This window comes from Anomalospiza imberbis, chromosome W (assembly GCF_031753505.1).
Source record: "Anomalospiza imberbis isolate Cuckoo-Finch-1a 21T00152 chromosome W, ASM3175350v1, whole genome shotgun sequence".
NCBI classification, from domain to species: Eukaryota; Metazoa; Chordata; class Aves; order Passeriformes; family Viduidae; genus Anomalospiza; species Anomalospiza imberbis.
This window is the reverse complement of record NC_089720.1, coordinates 4,498,765-4,519,925: the sequence shown is the minus strand read 5'-3', so window position 1 is coordinate 4,519,925 and position 21,161 is coordinate 4,498,765.

Genomic DNA, 21,161 nt, shown 5'->3' with positions numbered 1-21,161 from the left:
AAGCGCATGGCAGGGCCTGCCACGTGGCGTCCACCATTTTGTGCCTCAGGGGAAACTTCTTCTGAGATACTAAAACGAACAGTGGACTTTTGGGACGGGGCTGTACAACACGGAGAAGTAGGGGGACAGGAAAGGTCCCGAGCAGTCTGGCCAGGACTGTGGGGAACCAGGGGGACAAAGGCACCCCTGCGGCTCTTGCCGGGCTGTTCCCTTTAGAATTCCCAGTTTGGGGCAGACAGGGGAGGTAAAAGGGTTAGGATGGGGAGAACTAGGGTCAAGTTTGCTCCTATGTGGCTGTTCCTGCATTTTAGAAGAGGCTCTGAAAGTATTTTTAATTTTCATGGCTAGGAAAGCGAACCTAGAAAGGGAGGAATCCCCTAGCCGCAACAGCTCACTATCCACTAGATTCCAAAACTCCAACTTATGAATTTGGTCAGCCGAAACATTAGAAAAATGCAGGAACAACCACTAAACAAACTTTTTAACTTCTCTTTTTTGAAAAGGAATCCCATTCCTAAAAAGGACACCCACAACTTGGCAATAGACTCCCTTTTGAGAGACAGAAAGCCGAGCACCCATCGTGGCTGATGTTAAATCTGTTTCTTAAAAACACATTACTCAGGGAAAGAACAAAAGGAAAAGAGAAACTCCTGCTGCTGGCCGCCTGCTAAAAGGTGCTGAGCAGCAAAATACCAGCTACTGTAGTAGTGAAAATCTTCCAGAGGTGGAAAAAGTTGACTCTCTTCCCAGAAACAGGCAGGGAAAGAGTACCAGAAAAAAGCAGGCCAAGAAAGCTCCCCACTACACCGAGAGGGAGAACAAAGGAGGGAGAAAATATACTCACTGCTCTGAGGCTGGCAGCAGGAAAGGAAAAATCCTGAGTAGTATCCTCCTCGTGGAACTGACTACGTGGTGCCCTGTGGCTACCAGTTCCTTCCCTAGGAGTGTTACCCACCAAAAAGGGGTTTGCTACTCCTGGGGTAGTTTGCCGGCCATGACACGGAGTCCAAACACCGCTGCAGAATAAATCCAACAGGACGTCCTGCCATCTCCTCCATGGGGTCTGGCGATGTCCTCAGCCCCCACGTGGGCACCAAACCTGCCGCCATGCTCACCCTGAAGCCCCCTGGCTTCGGCTGCCCGGCAAAGGCATGGTCAGCAGTGGGGGACACCTCCCTGTTTCTCGTGGCACATTCGGGGAGCGGCTAAGACAGAGTGCTTCACTGTCTGCCTTGTATGGAGGAGAGGCGGCATCCGAAGAGGTAATGAGGGAGTCAACTCACAGCCGGGGAAAAAGTCTCAGGTTTATTGCAAGATCCGGGGAGCTCTGAATTCCATGTCCCGGAAGCCGAAAGTGGCCACGTGGCTTTTGCAATCACCTTAAGTACCGGGGCGGAGGCAAGGGGGAAGGATGCCCACCACCCAATGGGGGAATTTGGGGGAGTGGAAGGCGGAGGGACAGACAGACACACAAACCAGTGGGAGAAGTTCAAGGGAGGGACCCCTGACCCTCGTCCACTCACTCGATGCCTGAGGTGGAAGATTTTGGGAGGGTGGGATTAGGAGCTGTGTGATGGACAAGGCACCAGGGAGGGGTGGCATTGGAGGAGGGGCAGGAAAGCTCAGGGTGGAACCATTAGGAGAAAATGGGGGGTGAAGGGGCAAACCATTACAGAACTGCTACAAAGATATAAAAACACAATACAACAATATAACATCTCATATGGGGAGATCCCATGCTCTGAGTTCAGCATTGTTCCAATATTTAACAACGCCAATGGTAAGCACTTCATCCAAGATAGTTTTGTTTCAATCATTAGTTTTGTTAGCTGATGCTTTAGGGTCTGGTTCATTCTTTCTACTCTCCCTGAACTCTGAGGGTGCCAAGGGGTATAATATTCCCAAGAGATCCCTAGAGCTTTCATTGCTTCTTTTAACACTTTTGCGGTAAAGTGGGATCCCTGATCCAAATCAATTACTCTAATCATCCCAAATTGTGGAATTATTTCTTCTAAGATAATCTTTGTAACAAAATGTGCTGTTGCTCGTGCCACAGGGTAGGCCGCTACCCAATGAGTTATTTGGTCTACTATTACTAACAAATTCTTATATCTTCCCACTTTCAGTAGTTCGGTAAAATCCACTTGTATCTTTTAAAAAAACCTATATGCAGTTTTTCTCCCTCCCTGCAGGGTCTGTCTAAATGTCTTCTTGTTAATTTTCTGGCAATTAATGCATCCTTGTGTCTCCTGTTTTGCTCTATCAAATATTTCTATACACTCAAAAAACTTTAAAAAGTGGTCGCTTAGTGTGGTAGTCTGTTGTTTTGCAGTTTGTTCTTCTGCAGTAGTTTTTAAATATTCCTTGTTATAAGTTTGTAATGGTTCATTCCAAGTACTCCATTTGGCTTCCCTAGTGGTTCAGTCCTGAGTTGTTTACCCCAAGATTCTCCCGCCATACACCTGTCAATCTCCTTGTTCCCTTCTGGAATGTTCCCTGTCCTTCATCCCTTCCTCGAAGCAAGATTGGGGTGCAGGGCTTGCTCCTTCCCCTTGGTGGCTTCTATTGGATAGCCCTTACCCTGCACCCCTCCCCTAATGCCTTCCTAATGGTAAAAGGTTGTATCCTTCCCTTTTTCCCGCCTCTCCTTAAAAGCAGATTTTTGCCTCCAATTATTGTCATTTGTCCCTGAATCCTCTGGGGAAATAAAACTTTCCTGGAACTCAAAGTGACCCCTCTCTATTCCTTTGCCTCGGTTTCTCGTACTGTGCTGCTGCTGTTACCCATGCCACAGCTGTCTGCTGCAGGGAGCTGCGAGTCCCCTGTAAGCAGTGCTACCCGGGGGAACTCAGTGAAGATTCGGGGGCGGCCACTCTCATAACTGCACACCGGTCTCAGGGAGTGAGCTGGCTGGGGAACATCTTCCCTGTGACCGCAGCGTGCAGATACAGCTTAGTGCTTGTGTTCCCCAATGAGTTCGTTGATGTAACTGATTAATTATTCTTCGAGCATAACTTTTAGACAGCATTTCTCTACCATCTGGTAAAAGCCACTTATCCCCTTCTAGCATAGCCCCTAGTTTCTCCATCTCTTGCATTTCCTTATGGCATAGCATTTTTGATACTTTATCTCATCATCACTTTTACTCAAATTATTTAAAGACACGGGTAAGCATACTGATGCCCTTTGTGCTTCTGCATAGGCCAAATTATTCCCACGAGTCTGATAATCCGTTCCCCTCTGATGTCCTCTTACATGGACAACAGCTATGGCTGATGGACCCCTCAAAGCATCTAATACTCTTAAAATCAATTCATGATGAACAAGTCCTCTCCCTCAGGTATTTACAAGTCCCCTTTCTTCCCAAATCTTCCCAAAGGTAAGTACTACTCCAGACGTACTTTTTTAGGGGGCGTGTGGGCCGCACTCAGCCTCCTCCTGCTGCGAATGCAAGGCGGCCCATCCATGCCAACCCCCAGTGGGGCGGGGGACCCTCATACCCCATGCCCCCACAGGAGGCAGCCAGCTTCGCACCCCCGCCAGCGACACAATCGCAGAGTTTCGTAGTGCCGCCACAAGCCACACCTGTGCCACAGGGCCAGCAGGGGATGCCCCAGAGCAGGACCCCTGGGTGGTCCTAGCCATGAAAATAGGGAAAGAGCCCCTGATGATGTGGGGGACATGCCGCCTTTATAACAGTCAGGATCCCCACGTCATAAGGCTTCAGTTTTGGGCGGACACGGGATCAGACTGTTCAGTTTTTCCCCAAGCGCTTTGGCCCCGACATTGGCAATGTAAAGAAGTCCCCCCAGTAAACAGAGTGGGAGGACCGTCCCTGGCGTGGAAAAGCACCCAGTTGGTGGCTATAACACTTCACATGAAAAAGAGACCAGAACAGACAGTGGCAATCTACCCCTACATTTTGCAAAACTCTCCACCCTTGATAGGAAGGGACATCCTTGCTATGTTAGGAGTCAGGATCACAAATTTATCATGAGGGCCACAGCCGTACACCCATCGCTGCCGATCAAACTGACTTGGAAATCATCAGACCCCGTATGGGTCGAGCAGTGGCCCCTGTCAAAGCCTCAAATGGCAGCCTTGCTGGAACTGGTCGACCGTGAGCTGCAAAAGAGTCACATAGAACCCTCCACCAGCCCGTGGAACACCCCTGTATTTGTAATCCCCAAAAGGTCTGGAGAAGGTTATCGCCTCATCCACGACCTGAGGGAAGTGAGCAAGACAATCCAACCTATGGGTCCAGTTCAGACACTGCTGCCCACGAACTCAGCCATTCCCGAAAGACAGCCATGCACAGTGCTGGACATCAAAGATTGCTTCTTTTCGATACCCCTGCACACTGAGGACAAGGAACGGTTCGCCTTTTCCGTCGTGTTCCCAAACGGCGAGCGACCCAACCTCCGCTTCCAATGGAAGGTGCTACCACAGGGTTTTGTGGACAGCCCAACCATATGCCAAATCACCGTGGACAGAGCACTGATGCCAGTCCGACACTCCTACCCCGCTGCAACCATCGTTCAATACATGGACGACGTCCTCGTCGCCGCACCATCAGCAAGCCAAGTGGATCACTTGGTGTCCACAATCAGGGAAACTCTTCAAGCCAACGGCTTTCAGATCGTGAACACGAAGATCAAAAGAGGACCCTGTGTGATCTTCCTGGGAGTGGGAATCACAAACTCCTACGTGACCCGCCCCAAGGTGAAGGTCCGCTGAGACATCAAGACGCTCCATGACATGCAGCGCCTTGTGGGATCTCTACAGTGGCTCCGCAACATCATCCTAATTCCTCCCGAGGTCATGGACCCCTTATATGACCTCCTGAAAGGAAAGCACCCCTGGGAACCCAAGGACCTGACACTGAAAGCAGCGAGCTCCCTCGACTTCATCGAACATCAGATGTCTACTGGCACACTTGCCAGGTGGAACCCAGGCGTACCGCTTGACCTATACGTCCACTTTACACAGAAGGGAGGAGTGGGAGCACTGGTCCAAGGACCTTCCGAAAAGTCCCAGCCAATCCAATGGGTGGTCCTCGGAAGACCAGCTCGTGCATTTTCCCCAGGAGTCAAATGAGTCGCTAACCTCATCATGAAAGGCAGGAAACTTGCCTTGAGACACCTGGGAACCGAGCCGGCAAGAATCCACCTTCCCTTCCGCAAGCGGCCGACCATGGAATCAACCGCAATATCGGAGCACCTGGCCCTTGCTCTCACTGGCTTCGGAGGAGAAATCTCCTACGCCACCAGACCACCTTGGACTCAGCTACTGGCCATTGTCAACATAGACATGCCACCAAAGGTCATGGATCAACCGCAGCCAGGACCGACGGTCTTCACAGACGCCTCCTCCACGACTTCTACTGCAGCGGCAGTGTGGCAGGCAGGAGAACAATGGCATTGCGTCAAAACATGTGACCCCACACTGTCAGTGCAACAACTGGAAGCAGCAGCAGTGGTCTTGGCGTGCGGACTCTTCCAAGATGAACACCTCAACATTGTAACGGACTCTATATTCGTGGCAAGGCTCTGCCTGGCCATGTCGGGACCAGGTGTGTCAACATCTGCAGCGGCCTCAATGCTTGAAGAAGCGCTATCCTCGCGACAAGGCACCGTGTCTGTCATTCATGTCAACAGCCACAACCCAGTCAAGGGCTACTTCCAGACCGGCAATGACAAAGCGGACGCCGCGGCAAAAGGAGTGTGGACACTGCAGGAAGCTCGTCAGCTGCATGAGTCGCTCCACATCGGAGCCAAGGCACTGGCAAAAAGATGCAGGATCTCGACAGCGGATGCAAAACACATAGTGGCCACTTGCCCTCACTGCCAAAAGTCACCCCTATGGACCAGTGGGGTCAACCCAAGAGGTCTCAAGGCCTCAGAAATCTGGCAGTTGGACTTCACTGTATGTCAACTGCTGAAGCCATGAGCATGGCTTGCAGTGACAGTGGACACTTACAGCGGAGTGATTGTGGCCACACAGAACCCCAAAACTAACTCTAAGGCCACAATTCAGCACTGGCTGACAGCTATGGCATGGCTTAGTATCCCCAAGCAAATTAAAACTGACAACGGTTCCAATTTCATTTCCAAACCAGTGCAAGAATTCGCCTTGAAATGGGGCATCACTTTAGTGCACAGTATCCCGTATAACAGCACCGGGCAGGCCATTGTTGAGTGAGCAAATCAGACCCTGAAAGCCAAGTTAGAAGTATTGGCAAAATCAGAGGGCTTTGCCAATTCCGTACCCCCAGGAGAGCAAGCGCGTATGCTGGCAACCACTTTGCTAGCACTGAATCAATTCCCTAGGGGAGATGAAACAAACAGTCCTGTTCGAAAGCACTGGGCCACCCGAGCACTGGAGGAGGGCCCACAGGTTGTAATTAAAAATGAGCTAGGCGAATGGGAATGGGGCTAGAGACTGGTCCTCACAGGACGGGGCTACGCGGCTGTTAGAAAAGAAGGCAGAATCAGGTGGTGCCCACTTAAGTCAATCAAGCCTGACCTTCAGAATGAGACTAACAAAAACTGTGAGTTTCTGTTTGCAGGACATGCTCATGGGGCGCCCCCGTAACGCGTACACCCCTGTTCCAGAGAAGAGCGACAAATCACCAAGCTGCCAGACAGCACCCAAGAGTCCCGCACCAGTGAGACCCAGACATCAACGGTGTTTTTTCTGTGATTTTGCTGTTAGGGCTTGTCGCCAGAGGGCGAGCCAGCCCAGACTGTTACCCCCATCAACCATTCAGGTGGGTCATGCAACATCTTTCAAGTGATAAGGTGTTCAAAGAAATCACCACATCGAGCGCCCCATCCTTTGTGTTCCACGTTACCGACCTGTTTCCAGGGCGACCAAAAATAGGCCCCTATCACCCACATCTCATGCACATGTACCTATCCTACTGGTGCCCAGCCTCCAACCCAGGGAAAAAGTACTGCAACTACCCGGGGTGGGGGTATTGCGGGCACTGGGGCTGTGAAACCATTGTCACAGATGCCAGACCGTCAGAGGACGGGTGGCAACCGCAGGAGCCCGACAAATTTTTACAGTTCACCTGGGCACCCACCGGCTGTAAAAAACCCGCCTTCCAGAAAGGATTCTTTCGAAACTATTATAAAGACCCAAAACTCCGGAGATGCACTGACTATAACATAACTTTTTTGCAGCCAGATCTCCCTAGTTGGGCCACAGGCAGAACGTGGACAGTGGTCCTCAAAACGCCAAAAGAGTGGGTGAATGTACGAATTATCAGGCTCCAACTGCCAGTGCCCCAAGCGGTCGGACCCAATAAAGTTATTAAAAACGTGCTGAAAGGGAAAAACATAACCCACCCTAAAGCCTTGCCCACAAAAGTCACCAATATCCCGACCGGCTATACGGATGCCTTCCAGATAGGCCGCTTAGCTGAGTCTAACTCGAACCCAATCTTTCGCATGCTAGAAGCTACCTTTCTATCTTTAAACGAATCCAACCCGAACCTAACTGATTCCTGCTAGCTTTGTTATGATGTTAAACCTCCCTTCTACGAAGGAGTTGCTTTAAACACCCCCTTCAGTTACTCTGCAGCCAACGCCCCCAACCAGTGCAGGTGGGACACTCCCCGCAGAGGAATCACCCTGAGCCAAGTCACAGGTCAGGGCAAATGTTTTGGCAATGCAACCCTAGCAAAGCAGAAAGGTAACATCTGCACCGAAGTTGTCAAGCCCGACAAAAAGATCAATAAGTGGGTGGTCCCCTCCGCGTCAGGAATGTGGGTCTGTCAACAATCTGGGGTGAGTCCTTGTGTGTTTCTTGCCAAATTCGATGACTCTGTTGACTTTTGTGTCCAAGTTCTAATTGTTCCTAGAGTCCTGTACCACTCAGACAAAGAGGTGTACCACCATTTTGAGGAACCCAGCCGACTCCACAAAAGAGGAATAATAACAGGTGTAACTATTGCAATGCTGCTCGGCCTGGGAGCAACCGGCACAGCCACGGGTGTCTCAACACTCGCGACCCAACACCAAGGACTTTCCCAGCTGCAAGTGACCATCGATGAGGACTTGCAGAGAATCGAGAAATCCATCTCCTTTCTAGAGAAATCAGTCTCCTCGCTTTCAGAAGTGGTCCTGCAGAACAGGCGAAGACTAGACCTCTTGTTCATGCAACAAGGAGGATTGTGTGCCGCCTTGAAGGAAGAATGCTGCTTTTATGCAGACCACACGGGAGTCGTCAGAGACTCCATGGCAGAACTCTGAGATAGACTAGCTCAGAGAAGAAAGACAGGAAAACCCAACGGGGTTGGTTTGAATCCTGGTTCAACCAATCACCATGGCTCACCACTTTAATTTCCACCCTGATAGGTCCACTGGCAATACTGCTTTTAACTCTTACCTTCGGACCATGCCTGCTAAACAAGCTGGTCTCATTTGTTCAGGCCCTCCTGGAACGAGCCAACATTCTGTTTGTAGGCCAGCAACAAATGCTGTAAACCAAGCTGCGAACACTGCCAATTGCAAGTTTTTCTAACACACCTTGCGAAAGTTACTCAAGTTTACCAAAACCCCTTTTCCCTTATCAAGCTACTACTTTATACCTCATTTCAGTGCCTATGTGTATAACTACTTCATTCATTTGTGAAAAAGGTGGGGGGAGATGTGGTAGATAGGGACAGGCGGACGGAAGATTTCGGGATTTAACGGCAAGCAGCAGGACCCTTCCCCCCTCATCCAAGAGCCTTCCCCTTTCATCCTAAGATATGTTATCACCCCTGAAGGTATGCAGCCCCTCCTAACTCCAGTAATTTTCCACTCCTTACTAACCCTAGTTAGTCTCACCGTCCCCCTCTGACGTAGTGAAGCCCCCTTGACTATATAACTCCACGAGGTAAGGTAATAAACACCATTTTGACCATCCACCACATTAGTGTCTGTGCGTGTCTATGGCCCGAGTGACCCGGGCGAGGCTGGGTTGCCGTGCTGTCCCTTGAAACCAGGTCGTCTGTCTTCTTAGCAGAAGGCAACATTTATATAGTTCCATTTTCTCTTTCTAGTATTTCCAATGCTCTGTAGAGGGCCTACAGTTCACATGCTTGGGCCGACCATGCTGTGCTAAGTGGCCTGGATTCAATTATTTCCATCCTTTTCCCATCTACAATCACATATCCAGAATTTCTTTTTCCCTCTACCACTCTTGAGGATCCATCTATAAACACTCATGCCATCTTTTAATTCTTCTTCTTCTAAGTCAGGTCTGATCTTAGTCTGAAGCTCAATAACTTCTACACAATTATGCTCTATTTTCCTCATCGTGTCCCCAAACAAAAACTGTGCCGGATTTTGGGCTCTGGTCATTCTAAGCGCTAAATCTTGTGAATTTCTCAAAATTGCCTCATATTTCAATATTCTGCTATCGATGAGCCATTTTTCTTCCTTTTGCTGCAATATTCTTTGCACATCATGAGAAGTGTACACAGTGATCCGGCGTAGGTGACATTTCTAGCCTCCTCTACTAATAAAGCTACTGTGACTAAAGCTTGTAAACATGTCGGCCATTCCCTACCTACAGGGTCCAATAATTTAGAAAAGTATCCTATTGGTTTTTTGGTTCCTGCCCAATCCTGTGTCAATACCCCATAAGTGATTTGGTTCAACACATCCACAAATAATTGAAATGGCCTGCTGACATCAGGCAAACTCAAAACTGGGGTTGTCATTAAGGCATCTTTCAGTTGTTCAAGCCGTCTTTCATCGTCTAGGGTCCATTTTTAAGGATTTAGTGTCAATTTTTCATACAAAAAGGTAGCTTTTTCACTATATCCTTCTATCCACTATCTACAATACCTCAATAGTCCTAATAGCTGCCTAATTTGTTTCTTTGTAGTTGGTGTGGGTAATGAAATAATACCCGATACTCGATCTGGGCCAAGTTTCTTTTTCCCTTTGCTAATCCAATGCCCCAAATACTTAACCTCTGGTTCTACAAATTGCAGTTTTGATCTTGATACTTTCAACCCCTTTTTCTCCAAGAAAGTTTAATAACATAATGGCTCCTTCCTGGACAGTCTGCTCTGATTCTCCCGCTATTATTAAGTCGTCTACATACGGTAATAACTTAATTCTATCTGGAAGTTCAAAAGCTTGTAAAAGTTTCTCCAATGTGGGTTCTCTGCTTGTTTTTTCTACCTCTGTTGAGGTCAGGATTGAAGGCACTTGAGACGGTGGTTCATGTTCGGACTCAGGTGCTTACCATTTCTTATCACTGAAACAGCCTCACAGCCATGAGTTCTTCAGTCTTTCATTAGCAAGTCATAAAATGGACAACTATCTCTTGTTACAAGGTCTTTTAAAACTAAACTATCCAATTAAGAAATGACACCTAGATTATTTCCCCTTTTAAACCAATAACATCCCTCAAAGCCTGCAATGCAGACTTTTCTGTCCAATTACAAAACATCACCCAAACACATGAAGAAGAAGGAAGAAGAAGGCGAAGAAGAACAACCTGCCTCCACCCTAAAACCTCCATCTTGCTTCATATTAATTTCTATATTCTAAAACCCCAAACTCTAAGTTTTCCATCCTGTGATATTATACACTTCTAACCAACTACACACCTGTAATCCCAGTGCTATTAACCAATTTTGGAAGTCTTCTCCACATCCTCAAGTCAAATGCAGTGCTCTCTTGCGAGTCTGTGCCTTTCAGCACAGAAAGTTTAAAATTCTCAGCATCCAGGATTCCCAGGATTCCAGCATCTCCCCCTCTTGTCTGAACCATGAACACTGCATTGACAACTTTGTCAGTCCTCTGTCAGACACACATTTGACCGAACCCCATGTTTTGCTTAAGCTATCATCTAACAAAATTCTACAACACCACTGATTCCCATGCCCATGAAGAAACCCAAAGTTCACAATCTTCTGTGGGCGAAACACAAGGGTTGGAATCTCTGTGCAGTCCACATCTATGTGTCTTCTTCTCTGCTTGTGGAGAGGTTAGCGTTTTCTTGCATCTGGTAGAATTTCACATTCTTCACTGAAATCCACCTGGACTTTGCACCTGCTCAAATCACAAAAAAATCCACATCCCCACAGGGACTGGAGGATTTTCTCAAAATCCTGGAAGTGAAGAATGGGCCCTGGTGTGAAAATAAAACATTGATCAGTTCTGTTTTGCAAAATTGTATAAAGACATATAAGATAACAACATAAGTTGCTATTACTAACATTCTTTGGTTATGAGCATGAGAAAACATAAAGAGCAAAACAATGCATGTAGTAAAGAAGACACTAACAGCAATTAGGAATCAATCAGATAATACACATAATCAATAACACATGCAAAACCATACAATTACCAAGCACTACAAATTTGAACTGTCATCCCAGAGTCTGCAGCAGCTGATAAACCTTAAAACAACAGAAAATTGGAGAAATCATGTGTGGATTCATGTTTCTCCAAACTCCCTTTGCAAATAGGCTCAGCTGTCATATATGGTCAAATTGCCAAGCCAAAATGACTTGAATAATTTTTGATGCAGAAAACATCTGGGTTGATTGTCAACCACTCCATCCAAGTAGAGCTAGAGCTTGGCCAGAAGCCGAACTCTAATTGGTAGGTGCCACTTAACACATTTTAAAACAAGACTCTTAAAAATAGCAGTTATGAGCAAAAAACCTTATGATCAAAACCCAATCAAACCATCAAATAATTGAATCCCTCCGAAATTTCCTTCGGGATAGAGATTCTTCAAACACAGCAAACCTCTTCTTCAAAGATATGAAAATGGTCACAGTCAGGATTGTGAGCCAGGATCTGGATACTGAGAGTGTGAAGGTGGAGGAAATGCAGAATGAGCCTCTCTGCATGAGAGACTAATTACCTAGTACGAAACTGAAAACCAAAAAAGAAGTTAAAGTTACAGCTTGTCAGAACCCAGAATGTCCCTTGGACACTCTTGGATGTTCCGGGCCCAGGTCAGAAGCATTTGAGACCCTGGCATGCAGCCACAGACCCCTGTGGCTTTGAACCTGATCCATGGAACAATTTACCAACCTTGCAGGAAGAACAAGAAATCACAAAAGTTTAGATATTATAGTAGAAGTAGTCACAAAGTGAAGGGAAGAATTTTTGAGTGCTGTACAGGGGGGTTTTAGGCCTTGTAAAGAGGGGTCTGAGTTTTGTACATGGGGGTCAGAAGTTCTAAGATGGAGGGATTTGGGTGTGCCCTGTCCTCCTTCTTTCTCCTTCCTAACCTCCATGTTCATGGTGATGGCACTCACAGATTGGTTTAGAGTAGAAAGTCCCCATTCAATATACGTGATAGGCATTGGGGAAAAACCATAAACATTTAACACGTAATGTATGATATAAAAGAAGGCACCAGCCCCCTGGGAGTCAGTGTGCGTGCCTTTGTCTGACCTGCTGAACGGACTGCAGCAGTTCAGGAAGAAAATTTTTTAGATAACATACAATAAACTACCTTGAGACCGGACGACTGAAGACTACTGAGTCTTTCTTTGAAGGCACGGGTTGGAGGAGAGACTTTTCCATCTTTCAGGGTCACCCCAATGTGGGGGAGAGCCCTGACAACAGCTGGACTCTCTGCTGGAGTACTTCTGTAACAATAACTGAAGAAAGCCATGAGACTAGCAGTCTGGATAAAGAAAACATATGAGTAGTTAAGAAACAGAAAGGCCTGAAGAGACATATGTCTTGTAGGTGATCACACAAAGAGATAGTAAAACACATAAAAGCCGGCTGTAAATACTACAACAATACCTTAATAATAATTCTTATCACAAAAATCAGAGAATTCACATTATATAATCAACTTATCAACAGGAAGTGTTTGAAGGGGTCAAGACAACCTTTTTTAAGCAGTCATATAACATTAACAACAATCACTATTTATCAGTATTACTTATAGAAAACAAAAATAACAAATGTTACAAACTCAGTACCAACAATCCCCAAAACTATGACCCATTGGGGAATCAACTGATGGCCCTGCAGATAGGATCTGATTGACATTTCCCAAATGCTCTGTCTTCAGAGACATTTTGGGTAGTTAAATCATTACTAATACTTTTATCTTTACATGGTGGTTTCCCTCCCTGGGAAGCATTTTTCACGGTAAAAGACTTTCATCTATATAATATTTGGATTAATACTGATTTGCATAGTGTTCCCCTTTTCTGCATCTTGGGCAACAACTCGGTGCTGCTGTGTTTTCTGTGCAGTTGCCCTGTTGTAAAATTGGATAAAGCGCTGCGAGAGTTCTTGAAAGTTTTTTATCCTGCGCTTGGAGGAGTTTCCCAACCTGTTCTCCCCAAACGCCTGCTTGAATTGCTGCGACATGCTGAGGTGTGCCCACCTTACTGCATGCCTCTATCATTTCAGTCATGGTTGGTTGACCAGGCATGGCACTAATTATACGTTTGCACTCTGCATTGGCATTTGCAAAAGCGAGACTTTGAAGCAAGTGTGGCTTTGCCGCTTTGTCGCTTACTTGTCTGTCTACTGCTTGCATGAGACGATCGATGAATTAAGTGAATGGTTCAGAAAGATCTTGCTTTATTTCTGTATAAATGCCTTTTGGAGTTCCAGCTGGTGGGATTTGCAAAATTGCCTCTTGTTCTGCCTCTTTGATGTCTGCAATCACGTCTCAAGGCAACTCTACTGACTGATCTTCAGGTCTGTCATGGGTTCATCTCCTGCTCATTGGGCCAGTGTGAGAGCTGCATGTGGCCCTCCCGCATATCTATTTCTCAGTTGAGTGAGGGCTCTCCGCCATCTTGCATCCTACAGCAGGAGTTGTGGATCTGTAAAAATTGTCGAGGCAATGTACCTACAGTCAAAAGGCACCAAATCATAATTGTTGAATGTGCCTCTCAAAACCTGTTTGAAGTATGGAGAACTGAGGCCATTAATTTTCGCTGCTTTCATTAAAGTTTTCACGGCGTCACGATCCAGAGGTTCCCATCTAGGATTTTCATTTCATCTCTCATATCTCACTGACAATGCAATGTGATCTGTGTCTGCTATATCAAAGTCTCTTCCTTTCAATGCTTTCTTCCTGATGTCTGCCCAGTTTGTTGAACCGGACATGTCTCTTGGGACATTTCTGCTAAATGGAACCAAATCCATGACTATATTTGGTAGATTTGTAGTTTGCCAGGATGCACCTTCTTCTGACCTGAAGGTTGCATGCATCCCATGCACCCCTCCCCCTTTTGTCTGAGGCATGGTGAAGGGCATCTGTGGTTGTGCACACAGGGGAAATGAGGGTGCAATGGCTGAACCTGCCATTGATGGCACTGCAGATGGCATCGAGGTAGACATATGGGGAGTATTTACAGAGGATGCAGAAAGGGTGCTGCCATCTTGCCCTGGAAAGGAGGTTTGAGGAAAGTGTGCACTGTGTCCTGGTAGGAATTCCTGAAGACATTCGCTGAGTTGGAGGAAGAGTTGTCGTAAAAAGTATTTTGAAAAATGGGAAAACATGTGGGTGAATCATGGAGCTGGACCGTTGCCCTGGAAACCAAGCTCCTGGGGCAGGCAGTTGAGGTGCTGGAGTTTTGCCTGTTGTGGGCCAAAAGCAGGGTGGGATCTGTGATGGCATAGGAATGCCTTGTCCAGCTATGATGGTTGTAGTATTTTTGCCGTCGATTTCTTGGGGTGGTGGCTATGGTGCCCCTGGATCACCTGTGGCTTGAGCTCTGTTCTCCTGATCAGTCTTTGGAAAGTGTGCTGCAGCTGCTGTGTCTTCTTCTGACATTTCCCATTCACCTGGGAATATATTCATTGTATTGTGTTCTTTTGAAAAGGGAACTGGAAAAGATGCTTTAAAACTTCTAAAACATGGTTGAATTGGCTGCAGTGGTGCTGTTTGTCCACTTGGTTGTGCTGTTGCTGAATGGTGTGGCTGCATGGATCCCGATCCAGGTTGAGGCTCCGCCGCCAGTGCCAGTGCCGTTCAGCCCTGTGCTTGGGCTGCAGCAGGCAATGCTGACTCTGTGACCGTGGCCAGTGCTGAATGCAGGGGTACACCCGTAGTTTTGGTTCCCTGCAGCCCGTGTGCAGCAGCGGTGGCTTGGGATGCGGGAGGGGGTGGGACCTGGATGACATTGGCTGGCCCCGAGAGCGCGCTTACCGAGCAACGGGGCTGGGCAGGCCCTTTTGACATCATTTTCGGAGGCTGGGCAGCGGCAGGGGCTGTTGGTGGCCCGTCGAAAATAGGAGGCATTGCCACCATAGCCTCGGGCACCTGAGACACTTCCCAGGGTGGGGAATGGGGCGGGGAAACCAGTGGGGAACAGGGAGGCTCCTCAAAACTTCCCCTCTTCTACTTCAGGGACATGCGCAGGTGTAAGGAATTCAAACAAGGACATATCATCTTCCTCCTCTTCACTGAGGGTAACTTAAATTTGGGAACTGGTTCCGCATTGAGGTTCTGGTCTTCCGCGTCTCCCTCCTCCTACTCCTCCTACTCCTCCTACTCCTCCTCCTCCTCCTCCCCCATCTCCCCGGGGGATTCTTCAGGAGCCCCAAGGGGAGTGGCCTCTTCCAGGATCGGGGAGGGTGAACGCGGGGAGTCATGAGCCATAGGGAAAGATTCTGGAAATCCAGGTAGTAGAGCCGATGGCCCCTGCCCTTCTGCCCCTGGGGAAAAGCCCTCTATTGCTTGGGGGGTCTGCAAGGGTGGGTGTGCAGCAGTTTCTAGGTATTTTGCATCGTATGTTGCTTGGTAGAGAGCCCTACAAGTGGACAAAAGAACCCCTGCATAGATATGTGGGTGTATCTTGTGGGTTTATGTCCTGCAAAGATGCTCCTTCTTCAGGCTGTGAGGCTGTATGCATTCCTTCTTCTGTATAAGGAACTGGTGGTTGCATTTGTTATTGCATATTAGAATTGGAAGGTGCAATATAAGAAGCGGCCAGAGGTGGCGCTGCAGCAGGAGATTGACCATCTTGTTGGTCGCAAAATGGCATCAGAGGAAATATGTAGGAATTGTTCATGGAACAGCCGAGGAGGCCGCCATTTTGTGTGCAAGGCTCCGCCATTTTGTTGTACGGAAGATGGGTGGAGGACACCACTATTTTGTGAAAAGGACACATCCTGCGCACAATCTCTGAGCTGAAACAAAAGGTCTCTGAGGAATTCCTGCGGTACCACACCATGGTATGTGATGGACTGTAGCAGCCAGAGGCCCTGCAAGGCCTCCCTGGCGGTCACTTGCCTAAGATAAGAAATGCCTAGTCATAATGACTGGACCAAAGGAGCCCCTCTTCCGCCTTCAGACCCTTGTTATCTCTCTGTAAGACCATAGGTCAAATTCGCCTCGACCCTTACTATTGGACTGTTTCCGAAAACCCCTACACCCTTTATAAACCCCCACTTCTGCCCAGTTCGGCAGATGAGCTATCACTGAAACCCTTTGCAGAAGCTGCCAATAAAGACACATCTGTGGAACCTCACACAGCCTTCTCCTCTCTCTCTCCCTGTGTCTGCCCAAGGCACTTAGCAAGCAAAGAGCTAAAATCACTGAAGAGCTGAATTCACCAAAGAGCTGATCTCACTTAAGAGCTGAGCTGCTTTGCTAAGATTGCCTGCGGCTGAGAGCTTGCCTGAGGGACCTGGACAGGTTGTGCTTAGCTGGACATCGCTATCCGGGACACCTACGTCAGCCGGGGTCGGATAGACCCCGGGAACCCCAGGCCATAATAATACTGGACTGTGCGAAGGGAGAGGCCATCACTGCTGCCAAGATGCCTGAGGGCATCCAAGGACCCGGGAAGACCGCGGCTGTTGCCATGCCGTCTGTCAGTGTTTGAGAGAAAGCAGGCAGGGAAGGGAGACTCCGCGCCGCTGCTATGGGCATTAGTGAATCACCGATTGTGATTTCTGGGTCTGTGTTTCCAACCCCCGGTCCAGAATCCTAACCGATTTCCTGTTCGCTTGTTCCGAGTGGTCCCTGTTCTCCTGCAATCTCTGTCTGCCCCTGGCTCTGAGAGCCCGCTGGGCTCTGAGAACTTGCTGAAGGCAAAGCTGTGTTTGTTACATTTAAAAATTGTCCAAACAAATTTGGGGATTCTGTAAATCCTTGAGGGAGCACAGTCCACATAAGTTACTGTCTTTGTTTGGCTTCTGGATCTTCCCATTCAAATGCAAAGTAATCCCTATTTCCTACTTCCAAAGGACAGGCCCAAAAAGCATCTTTCAAATCTACTACGCTATACCAGGTGTTCTTCGGAGATACTTGGTTTAATAATATATAGGGCTTGGCTACTACTGGAAACCTTATTATGGTTCGCTGATTTACAGCCCTTTAACCACAGTTAAAGAGTGTCAAAAACGATTTGCCTAAAAATTAGTAAAAAAGAAGCAACAAAAGTAAAAGATGGCAAGCCTGATTTGATCACTGTACCCACCACCGAGAAGATCATATACACCTGCTATGGGAAGCAACCCCATAGGCAGGGGAGGTGGGGGTATAAGCCATACCAGACCTCTGTTATTCCTGTTTCTGTCTCCCATTTGTTGTCTTTTCCCTTTCGAGATACCGGCAAGACCGTGCCACAAATGCTACAGAAAGTATTACATGGGAAGAAACCAAAGTTCCTTTTTTGTTACACACACCCATGTCAACAGCCACTGTTATGACCTATCCAAATTAAGTACCTGCAGGCAAAATGGGGAAAAATATTGGATTACAAGAAACTTAGGAAAAAGTGGTAATAGACAAAGAGTTGAATGTCCAAAGGGAGAGAGATGGATTTGTTTTACATTTGATCTTAGGGATATAGTCCAAGATTCGGTAAAAAAGGCAATTAGTAAACAAAAAGGTAAAACCAGCACAGCAATCTAGCTCTGTATTAACCCCAAATTATATACTGAATCATATTATAGGACTCCAAGCAGTTATAGAGAAGATAACAAACAAAGCTGCTCAGGCATTGGAATTAATATCAAGTCAGCAAAGCCAAACAAAAACTGTAGTGCATCACAATAGGTTGGCTTTAGACTATTTATTGGCTAAAGAAGGGGGTGTTTGTGGAAAGTTTAATATATAAGAGTGTTGAAAATAGATCACAACGGGAATGTCATCCTGGAAAAAGCAAAAGATAGCAGAAAAATAACCCAGGTACCAGTCCAAAATTGGAAAGAAATGTTAAGAAACTAGTTGGTGGGGAAATGTATTTGGGATAGGATGGTGGAAGAAATTAGGATTCTTCCTTTTATGTGTTACAACTGTTTTTATGTTTCTTCCTTGTTTAATCCCATATTTTATTTGATTACCAGCATAGTCCAAAGAATGCAAGTGGACAAGAAATATTGCTCAAGCCAAATGATTTATAAACAATAAGAGGGAGGATTGTGAAAAATGCATATTAAATGATTGGCTCTTCGCAAATATTAAATAGAATACTATATGTGTTATGTTGGAAAGTTATTTTGTAGTACTGTATTAATCCTTTTTAAGTAGTGTGTTAAATACAGTTTTAGGCAATGGCACAATATTAAAATAGAAGCTATGTGATGTAAGATGCCTTTTTGTGACCTGCACAAGGAATGGATAAAATAACCAAGAAATTCTTCACATAGAGATTACAGCAACAGGACACCAAAAAAATCTCAAGACAAGGATTTATGGCCTCTTTATCGGACCGTGCAGACTCCTTCCAGACACCCGTAGCCAAAAGGATTGATTTACAGGATGAGAGGGAGAGTTGAAAGAAAACAGAAAAATTCCTAGTTCAAAAGGAATATTTGCATCATGTATGAGATATATGAATATGCAACAGGCTATGGCTTTTAAGGGTTATTCCTTTGTTAGCAGACATGCTTTCTTGAGCAAAGCATCCGGGCGTCCATAATTCTTTGCTTTTTATTGTCTTTTATTGTCCTAACTCTGATTGTCCAAATTCTTATTGCTCTAATTTTTATTACTTGATGCAGGGACCAAAAAAAAAGGTGAGCTGGACAGGAACAAATGCAGATCCAAACCAATATGGTTAATCCGAAGTTCTCCGTTTATTGTTTACAGACAGTAGTTTTTATACACTTCTAGATAGTTTACAATCGTGAGCACACTCTCATTGGCAAGCAAACATTGTTTGTTCCTGTCTTAAGGTGGCTAAAGTTTCACACTGCAGACCTACACTAATTCACAGCTAGATAGCTCAGTACTTTCTGCTATACCTTAACATAATTTCTGACTGCGCCACAAACTTATTCTTAACTGCGCCACAGGCTTCAAGGCCTCACCGAGGCCCACATCTGAGGCCTAGGCAGGGTAGCTCAACCTTCACTTTAAACATGTAAATCACGCACATCTAGATCGTGACCCATTTCTCTCAGAAATTCCTCTACAATTACTGTTTTTTATAACTATTTTATTACTATTAAACTTTTAAAATTTTTTAAAAAGTGATTGGTGTTTTTCACAATTTGGTACCGAAACCTGGGAATTAACACGTCACTGCCAGGGCCCTAGGGGATTCCGAGTGGGGGAGGCGCACCCTGCCCATTTGGCAGCCCTGCTCTATTTCTTCTGGCGTGATCGGCAGACAAAGGTTGCAACCAGTGGACAAAAAGAGACAATAAAACAAAGAAAAGGAAAAAGAGTCCCTAAAACCGCGGTAATTGGACCCTAAGACTAACGTGTACCCGAAGAACAAAGACCCAAGGACAAAAAATAGGTAAGTATTTGTTTGGACAGGGCGGATAAGGGGGGGGATGAATGTGTGTGAATGAAAGGTGGGCTGCTTATCCCAGACCTGCCAAGTGAGTGCGGTAGTCTCCCATGCTGTGTTTCCGTCTTTTTTGCGAGAAAAGCGGCCAGTAAAGGGACGAAGCGAGTGAAAAAAAAAAAGTGAAATAATCCCTCCCGGGGAAACTGGGACTGGGTCTTAGGGAAGAAGTAGAACCCCGTGGAGAAAAGAAACCAAGTGTTTTCCTGGCATAATCCACTGACAAAAAAAAAATTAAAAAAAAAAAGGAAATAGTGTGGAAGGGGTCCCTAAAAATTCTGCTGGATTGAGGGATAAGAGTGCCCAAGAGCATCCAGGATTCAAACCTGCTGGGTTGAGGGATTAACATTCCAAGAGCATCCGGGGTTGAGCAAAATTCTGCTGGATTGAGGATATGCCCAAGAGCATCTGGGGTTGGACAACACAGCTGTATTGAGGGATAGTCAAGAGCACCGGGACTGGCCAGTAACACCTAAAAGTGTAATAGTTGAATTGAAAGTAAAAGGTACCTTGTTGTCTTGTTTGTGTGAGGGTGGGTCCCACACCAACAACCCGTTTTTTCCCCTGTGGGTGGGGGCTGAGGCAAAACCCACAAAACAAGCCTTGTCCCCCCAGGCGTGAGGGGGAAGCTGTGACTACAAAGTGTGAGTCACTTGCAGACAGCCTCACAGGTGAATTGGCACCAGAGGCAACCAAATTCAGGGCACTTCCCGGAGGCCTGGCGGTACTGAAGCCCAGAGAGGCTGCCCCCAAAGCAAGGATGGCACAGTATCCTAGGACATTTTAGCACCGCAGCTGCGCAGGGTAGTCGTGTAACCCATTCCCCGGGGTGGGGGGGGGTGGTGGGGAATCCAGATCAGGCAAGGTGCGGAGGTCCGAACCCCTGACTCTGAGGCTATCTCTAGGGAAGAGGGATAGCCAAACCCTCGGGGAGGTGGAAGGGGTCAGGGTGGAGGCCTACAGAGATCCGTGATTCTCTGGCAACAGAAATCCCTTCCTGTAAGTCTAAGAGGTTTGCTAATGTTTCCTTCCTCTGTGCAATAAAATAAAGGGAAATGTATGAAGTGCTGAACCTAAGTCAGTGGGAAACTTAGGGGTGTCAGTACTCAAAGTTCTGGGGGGTAAAATGCACCTGGGGAACACCAAGTTTGCGAGGTATGCCCCCAGGCTCCCCATGCCCATGCCTGTCTGTATAAAACCTTACACAGTCCAGGTGGGTGAGATACCACAAAACTCGACCAGGCAGAAGTTGAGAAGTATGAATGAACAGGCCTGAGGGTGTGAATGTGTGTGAGAGTGAGTGAAAAGTAAAGGTGAGTAAATGGAGATGAATGAAGTATATGTAATGTAGATTGTTTATTTTGAGCTTCACTTTATCTCCTTGGAGGGAGGTGTATTGTGTTAC